This window comes from Falco biarmicus, chromosome 11 (assembly GCF_023638135.1).
Source record: "Falco biarmicus isolate bFalBia1 chromosome 11, bFalBia1.pri, whole genome shotgun sequence".
Taxonomy (NCBI): domain Eukaryota; kingdom Metazoa; phylum Chordata; class Aves; order Falconiformes; family Falconidae; genus Falco; species Falco biarmicus.
The window spans coordinates 6,142,669-6,150,821 of NC_079298.1; positions in this window are offsets into that span (position 1 = coordinate 6,142,669).

The window sequence follows — 8,153 nt, forward strand, 5'->3', positions numbered from 1 at the left end:
CACTTTCTGTGCAGGTCTTTATTTTACATGTTTATAGAAAATTATTACCAAAAGACCCTAAACAGTGACTCTCTGCGATTTCCCCAAATATCTTTTGAAGGAGATAAACTAGATTAATCTCTCTTTATAAAGTTCCCACAAGAAAGCTCACAGACACAGTAGCTTTACCTTCAAAAATAGAATGTGACTGTAGGCACTTATGCTAATCTCTTTTTTGGCAAATCAGCTTTTTTGTATTGAATCTTGCTTGATTGAATAGCACTGGAGCTGCCAGAGTAAATGCTATTATCAATGTACAGTAATTAAGGAAATAGTCCTTGTCACTCCAACAGTGTCCAGGCAGTGCCTTCTTAATAAAGTTAAACGACAAAGAAATCTCTTCAAGGTGTAGGTACCGGACCGGGGGAGCTCTCGCCAAGGAGCGAAATAATGCAGTGTAGAATTACAGGTGATGCGGGAAAGTATAAATGCCCGCGGAATTCATGCTAAATGCATGTTTGACGCTAAATGTCTAAATAGATGCTCAGCACTAAAACACATAATTGTTTAATTTGTAATGTAATTTCCTGACTCAGGGCAGTTGAGCATCTCCCAGTCTCCACCCTTAAAAAATGTGTGTGAGGGAGAGGAGGGGGGAGACCCTTCCATCATTCAGCAACTTCAAAGATCTTTTCCCCCTTCAGGCAGCAGCCTGCACAAATGATAAACCTTGCTTTAAGATCAGCAGAGCCGGGCTCTGCCAAATCCATTTGGGGAGAGAATTTCAGTAAAAAGGACTTGTCATTCCTTCCCCCGCCCTTCCGTTTCACTTGAAACTTTACAGCCTAGAAGTACTTTGGTGGATCGCAATTGTTCCTGCAGCAGCTGAAGAGCGAGATTCCCCAAGGAGAGAGAGAAAAACCTTTGGCCATCTTCTGTATTATAACCTTATCGCATGCACCAAGAAATGTAAAACGTGGTGAAGCAGGGTAATTCTCAGCTACCAGAAATGCTGCTTAATAAGCAGAGAACCCTGATCTGTGCTGCCCGAGTTTTCTCCGTGCTTCTCAGCTGCAGCCCCGCGTAGAGATCATTGCAGCAAGCTGCTCTGGCCCGAGACATGCTGAGGTCTGCATTTGATAGCAAAGAGGTTTTGTCCAGCGAAGGTACATGCAGAAGGTATGTCGTTTAATGGGCAATAAATAACAAGGGAAGGTATTTCATCAAGTGTGCCGGGAAATACCGCTCACGTAAAAATACACACATTGCAAAAGACTCAGCTTGGGAAGCAGGCGCTCAAAGGGTTGCAAGGGAAAGGGGAGAGTGTAGCGAGGCTGCTGAATTTTGTCCCACTACTTGTAAGATAGGCGCAGAAGGATCCTGGCCCCTACGCTGCTTTTCCCCAGCAGCCTATGTCTTATCTAAACTCCATATAATAATTTTCATATTTCATAAATCTGGCAGTTTTGCTTGGGCAGACGTTAGTGAGGATTTTAACATTCCCTGCAACACTCTATTTTAATGCATTGACATTCTTAAGCCTGGGCATCGTAACCTCTCCATTAAATCTTTGACACAATGAAGTGTCTTCTAAATAAAATAATTCAGAGGGATCGATCCAGTGAACTTCAGGGTGCACCTTTTCAATTATTTTTTAAAGATGGAAATGTTTTGTGCATATTGAGCGCTAGATTTGTGTGAGTGGGAGGGAGGGGAGTCATGTCTTGCAAGTGGACCTGAGCTCCACTCCAGCACCAGCTCACAGAAACGCTCGGAGGGGAGCGAGCACGCGAGCCCTTCCCGTGCTTCCAGCATGACTCTGAACTTGGCTTTGCTGGATCTGGGCCTCTTTGCTGTTGTATGTAAAACATTAATGTTCTATATATTGTTCCAAAGAATTTATGAGTTGGGGGTTTTTTTCCACATATCCCTAGCTCGACCTTCAGAACTGTCCGCTCAAATCTGAGCAGAAGTGCTCTGGTCAGAATTTTAAAAAAAAATGATAGCCCAGGCAGCGAGTTTTTTAATTGAGGCATGCCAAATACCAAAGGCAGATGCTTTTTCATTCTGTAGCTCCTGGATACGCGGTCTACTTTTCGGTTTCAAGGACAAAGGAAACACTTATCCAATTAGATGAGGCATGAGATTGTGACATACGGGCTCTTTCCTTAAATAAAAAAAATGTTGGAAAAAGATATTTGACCCTAAGTCAATAAGTGCTATTAAAATAATGAATGCTCCATAAATCCAACACCATACACAGCCCGTGCTGGGAGACGCACTGTTTTTGTCACTGGGAAGGCTGGGACACCGCCCAGGACAAAGCCCCACGCAACTCGTTTGGCCAAATGGCGTCCTGAGGGCCTTACTTTTAGCACGGGGTTTACAGCAGCGTAAGCCAATTAAAGTGTGAGGCAGACTTCTGCTACCTGCTCCCGCTTGACATCTCTATCGAGTCAGCTCGGGTGATATCGGACGCAATCTGGTTGTCAGAACGGCTGAGCTCCCCCCGCACGCCCAGCGAGGACGAGGGGATCTCCTGCTCCTCGCGAGGCTCGTGGGAGCCGATGTCTCGGTGGGAGCGTGGCTGGCCTGAGGTGGCGGTGCTGGCAGGAGGGAACTGAAGGCCTGACGCATGTCGCAGCTGAACATGGAGCACCCCAGAAGCACGCTTGAATTTCTGCACGAGGAGCATCACGTGTCTTTGTCGGAAGCTGGATGTGTCCGGGGTCTGCGGCAGTTCGCTCCCTGTACCAGGGGTGGGGGCAATAGTTAAACTTCAAAATAATCACAGCTCTTGTGTTCCCAGCCTGGGAGCTGCGCTGTGTTTACTTTAGTCTTAACAGTTTACCTGGCAGCTGGAACTGTTGACTGATAATTGCTGTGAGTTGCTGATCCTCCAGAAGAGTGAAGAGCCTCCTCCGGCCTCCGCCTATTGTTTGTACCATTTGCTTTGCTGAAATTACTGAAATTAGCGTTATCAACACTGCGTGAACTTGAGTCTCAGGTGCTGGGAATTAACATTGTCTGTTTAATTACATCAGTTTATAATATGATCTGCTGTCTGTCCTTTTTCACACAGTGTTGCTTGAAGTGATATTGCAGTCTCTCATCGAACTGGGTGCAGGGCTGAGTGATGCTGAAACCAATGGAAGGGACTAGAAAAATCGCTCCTGTTCTCCCAGCCAGGTCCAGCTGCCATTCCGATTTCTCTCCACCTCGGTAGCTGTCTGCAGACCTTTGCAGCATTCACCCTGCCACACACTGTTGCAGAGTCATTAGTTATGTATGCCACCTAACAAAGGCCAAACCGTGGTGTTCTTTGTGACAGTTTGGGATGCCTGGACCTGCAGAGATCCTGATGGAGCAGCAGCGCTCCTTGAACCCTTCCCAGCCCCAGCGCAGATCAGGCTGGAAGCTGCACCTGCACCCCTTGGCAAGGTCCCAGCAAAGGGCAGTCACAGCACAGCCACACCGATGCCAGTCCCCACCAGTGGGAACCCCTTGGAGATGGAGGGAATGGGGGGAGTCTTCATGCAGCTCCTGGAGATGCAGATGAAGTGATGATGCTTCTCATCCTGCCTGCAGGAGCAGAGGTGTGTCAGAGCATGTTACCAGTCTGCTACAACCCAGTGTCCAAAGCCAGACATGGGGCTGCCATTCCTCCTACCATCCACAGAGCTGGTAGCACCTGAAACGCCACTGAGCCTCCCCAGGGCCCCAGTCCCCAAAGACCACTGAAACAGGTGCTGCCCGCAGCCACCCTGGGAGCTGAGAGCGATGCTGTGGCTTGACTTTAGGCCCTACTGCCCCGGGCCAGCTCAGCGCTCCTGCCACCAAGCTAAAACCTCATGTAATCACGTTACTATTGCTCCCGTTACTTTTAAGAGAGCTTGTGCAGAGCTCTCTTATTTCTGCAGTTTGCACACCCATAAAAACCATCTGGAATACAGTGAGGTGAAGAAGAAACACCGTGAATTTTCATCATATTGGTATTTCTGGCACAATTTACATCGTGACCGTGTCCCTGATGATGAGGAGCAATAAATACCCTCTGCAAAGCTCATATTGTGATGGGTGGGAGAGGAAACAGCAACCTGAAGGGTGTCACATTCTAGAAACCTGACCTGGGAAGAAGGATCCACAATTAACAAGACGGGTAAGGGAGTCTCTTGGTCTTAGCAAAGCCCTTTGATTATCATAAAAAGAAAACGGGTGACAAACAGTTTTAAAGCATCCCATGTATTATCAATGATTTTTCTGTTGATAGCACCCCTTTGAATTCTGCCTATTAGCATTCTGGGCAGAGTGGGAGCAGATCTATAGCTTGGCTCTCAATAAATACGTTGCTACAGTAAACTTCTTTAGCACTTTGCAATTCACATCTGATCTCTGCTGACCTTTTTTTTTCTCTCCTAATTAAACCTTTAGCTTGCAAATGAGCCATTTCCGACATCAAACTGGTATATGGAAAAGGAGAAAACTCTACCTGCAATTTATAGGAGTTGCGGGTGACCTAACTGTCCATCACAACCTTTTCAAATTGGTCTCTTTGAATTAAATTTGACCAATTACTTTCTCCTAGGTGAACAATGATGAGACTACCCTTAAAAGCTGTTTGTGCCAACAGCAGCAAACAAAGCTGGTGACAGAAGGTAATTCCATTTTGTGCACGAAGGCAAAAGATGAAGGCCAACTGCCTCTGGCACCCAAAACATCTGGTTATCTCAACCAGCTGTTTTCCCAGAGTGGTGTTTGTTTGAAGAAACTGGTTTTGAAGGGGTGTGCATGGTGAGTAGCTTTGCTGCTTTTGTGAGCTCTGTTCACGTTCTCACTTGCAGGTAGAGGTGACACAAACTGGCTGTCACACCTGCCCTGGTTTTGGAGCTGGATGACCAACCCAACCTCTTCCAGTTTGCTCATTCCCCATAGCCCTCTGCCACATTGATGTGGCAGCCTTGAAAGTCCATTTCCAGTGAGCCATTGAAGATGAAATATCCCAAACTGTGGACCAGCCATGCCTCCGCTGGTCTGTCTCATAATGAGGACGTAGAAAGGGAATGAAATATCTGAGATGGGTGTAACAGCATGATGTTGAACTGCTGACCTCAAGAGTTCATATTCCTGGCTGCAGTATCCAGTGCTTTGCATGTCCAGATGAATCCCTCACCCTTCCCTGTAGCCGAATCACAGGAGTTTGGCTGGGGCAGTATCTTGTGGCAGCGGGGAAGGACCCTTGGCTTGACTAGACAGCACGAAGCTGGAGCCGCACCAGCCAGCGGCAACACAAAGGGAGTTAAAACACTCCGGTCCATTAAAAAGTCATGAGTCTCACCTCAAATTCTTTTCAGAAATATATTTTATCTAATTTTCCTTCATCTCCTGGCACCATGGCGTGCCTTTTCAAGCCTTGCTCCTACAGCTGAAGTTATCAGAAATTTCTTTTCCTTTAGCAGGAGGCTCCCATCCGTGCAGGGCTGCCAGCGCCACTGTGGCTTTGCAAACATCATCAGGCTGCAAGGTTTCACCCCGCTGTGCTCGCTCTGCCTGCCCACACCGCAGGGGCAGCCAGCATTCCCACCATTCCCACAAATGCCCCTGCAGCTCCCCTTGCGGCACAGGCTCTGCCACTGGGCACCCCAACGCCACATCCCCTGCGGGTGGCACAGGGCTAGCATCGGCTGGGAGGAGAGCTCTCCTTCCCTCACCCTTTGCCTTTTAAAGAATTGCCCTACACTATATTCTCCTCCTTTATATCGAGCAATAACTGAGAAAATTTCAGCCCTTTCCTCTCCTCCCTGTGCTACAGGGAGTGGGAGATGTTGCTAGCTTTCCTGCCCCATGTCCAGGATGACCCTTCCAAAAATCTCACTGGGAAAATGCTTTTCCTCTCCAGGAACATGGGGCATCATGTTAGGTGTGGCCATCCACCTGCACCCACCAGCACTGCCAGCAGTGGCCAAGCAACTGCTCCTCTTCCAACCTTCCTTTGGTAAGAAAACAAAATCTCACCCTAAACACCTCTCAAATGGAGCAGAAGTATTATTTAGAAGTAAGAAACGCTTCCCCAAATCCCAGCTCTGGGGCTGTAAAGGTGGGGGAATCACAGCACAGTGACATAGGCTCCAACTGGGGAAGCATCCCACCTGGAAAAATGCTGGAAAATGGTTTTTCCTTCATCCAGGTGAGTTGTGGGAGAGCCCCAGCGTTGAGTGCTGAGGGAAGAGGGGACCTTTAGGAAGACTTACACCTCAGATCTCTGCATTGTCCCTCCTGTCCTTTTTTAACAAGGAAAATCAACCCATTACCCTGCGTGCAGAAACCAAGGCTGCTTGGTACCCCTGGGGATGGGGCAAGGGGGGGTGGTGGGCTTCCTGCTAAGGTGTCTGTTTCCTAAATAAAAAAAAAAACAAACACACGACACACTGTGTGCCCCATCGGTGTCACAATGCTATCCAAACTAGCTGGCTACAACAAGGCTTTTACCTTCACATACCAGGTTGACTTCAAGAAGTAGTGCCCACACCTTGCCCCAGCACAGCCACCAATCCCCCACAAGGTTTCAAAAGTTCATCTACTGTCCATGCTGTTTCTCCATCCTCTACAGGCCAGTCCACCCTCCTTCTTGCCTTTCCTTGTCTCACCTACATCCAGAGCACTCACTCCTCTGCTTCCTCCAGAGCTCCTCTTCCCTACCCCTTGGAGCTATTTAACTACTTAGCAGGAACCAGCCACAGCTGCACATTATCCACGTCAGCCAACCCACCGCCCTTGAAGCCAGTCCACAGCTGTATATTATCAATGCTAATTAACCTGCCTTCATTCCTCTAGAATTCCTCTACACGTCAGGGTGTTCCTCAAGCCACAGAGTTCCCCTTTGGGGTCCCCTGGGCATCCCCGGCTGTGCTGAGAGGTGCCCGTGCACCCCAGCCAAGCCCCAGCCTGCCACAGGCTGTGTCCCCGCACAAGTCCTGTCAGCAGCTGCCTCAGTGCAGGAGGTTAAAAGTTATTAACTGAAAATCAATGGAAATAAAAAAAGTCCCATGTGCTGCAGCACACAGCTCGCTCCCCCCTCCCGACAGCCTTCCCCGTGCTGCAGGAAAAGTTGCCGCAGCGCCCGGCCATGGCTGCACAGCGCCCGGCCAGCCCGGATCTCATTAAATATTAAAGCTTTGGAGGCAAAATGGCCAGTGACAAATAGCTGGATGAGGAGCAAACAAACAGCATCATTCCTCACACGGCTGTCCCGGCACCGGGGTTGCCAAGCGCCACCGTGCCGGCACACACCGTACCGTGCGTGGGGATGGCGGCGAGAAAAGTTTGCTGAGCCACCGCCGGCCACGTGAGCAAACTTGGGAGAAGAATATTCCTTTCCTTCCATCAGCTCCTTTCAAGCGGACTGGAAAGAAAGAAAGAAAAGGAAGGAGAAAAAAAAAAAATCCCTTCCAATATCCAGCAAAAGGACAAAATAATGAGAAAGCGATGAATCACAGTGCTTTTCTGTGCGCCACACAAAGGGCCTTGCTGGCCCCGGGAGCCGCCGGAGCCGTGCGCGTTTGCTGAAATAAAAAGTATCCTTGCAGGGAGTAAGGAAATAAAAATGTGTTGTAAAGCAATTTAATTCTGGCCGACTAGCTGGGTGAAAGCTTTATTTGCTAGAAAAGTGGTCAGAATGTGTAACGTGCATAGGAGAATATTACAGCCCACGAGGGCTGGGGATGCTGGCGCCCGGCGGGAGGGCAGGGGCTGGCTGTCACAGGCACCTGGCACCACCGGGATGCTCGGGGGGTCTCGCTCCAAGCGCCCACGTGGTGCTCAGCGAGATGTCCCAGGCCAGGCTGCGAGCGAGGCATCGATGCCCTTGGGGGGGATGTGCCCCCTCCGGGCTGGGTGTCCCTGCACCCCACTGCCTTTATGCCATAACTTATCATTTTCCCCAAATCACAGCCAACTCCATTTTACCTAAATATTTACTAATATTGAATTACTAATATTTAATATTAAGTGAAGAAGAGGCAGAAGCGGTGGCCTGGGCACAGGCTGGGCTCGCCACGGGGACAACAGCAGCACATCCTGGTGGCTTTTATGTGAGGAAAAATTGCAAAACAAAATATATATTCCCATATGTGCAGGAGTATGTGGCCTGAGGGACCCCCCACCTTTCCCATGGTCGG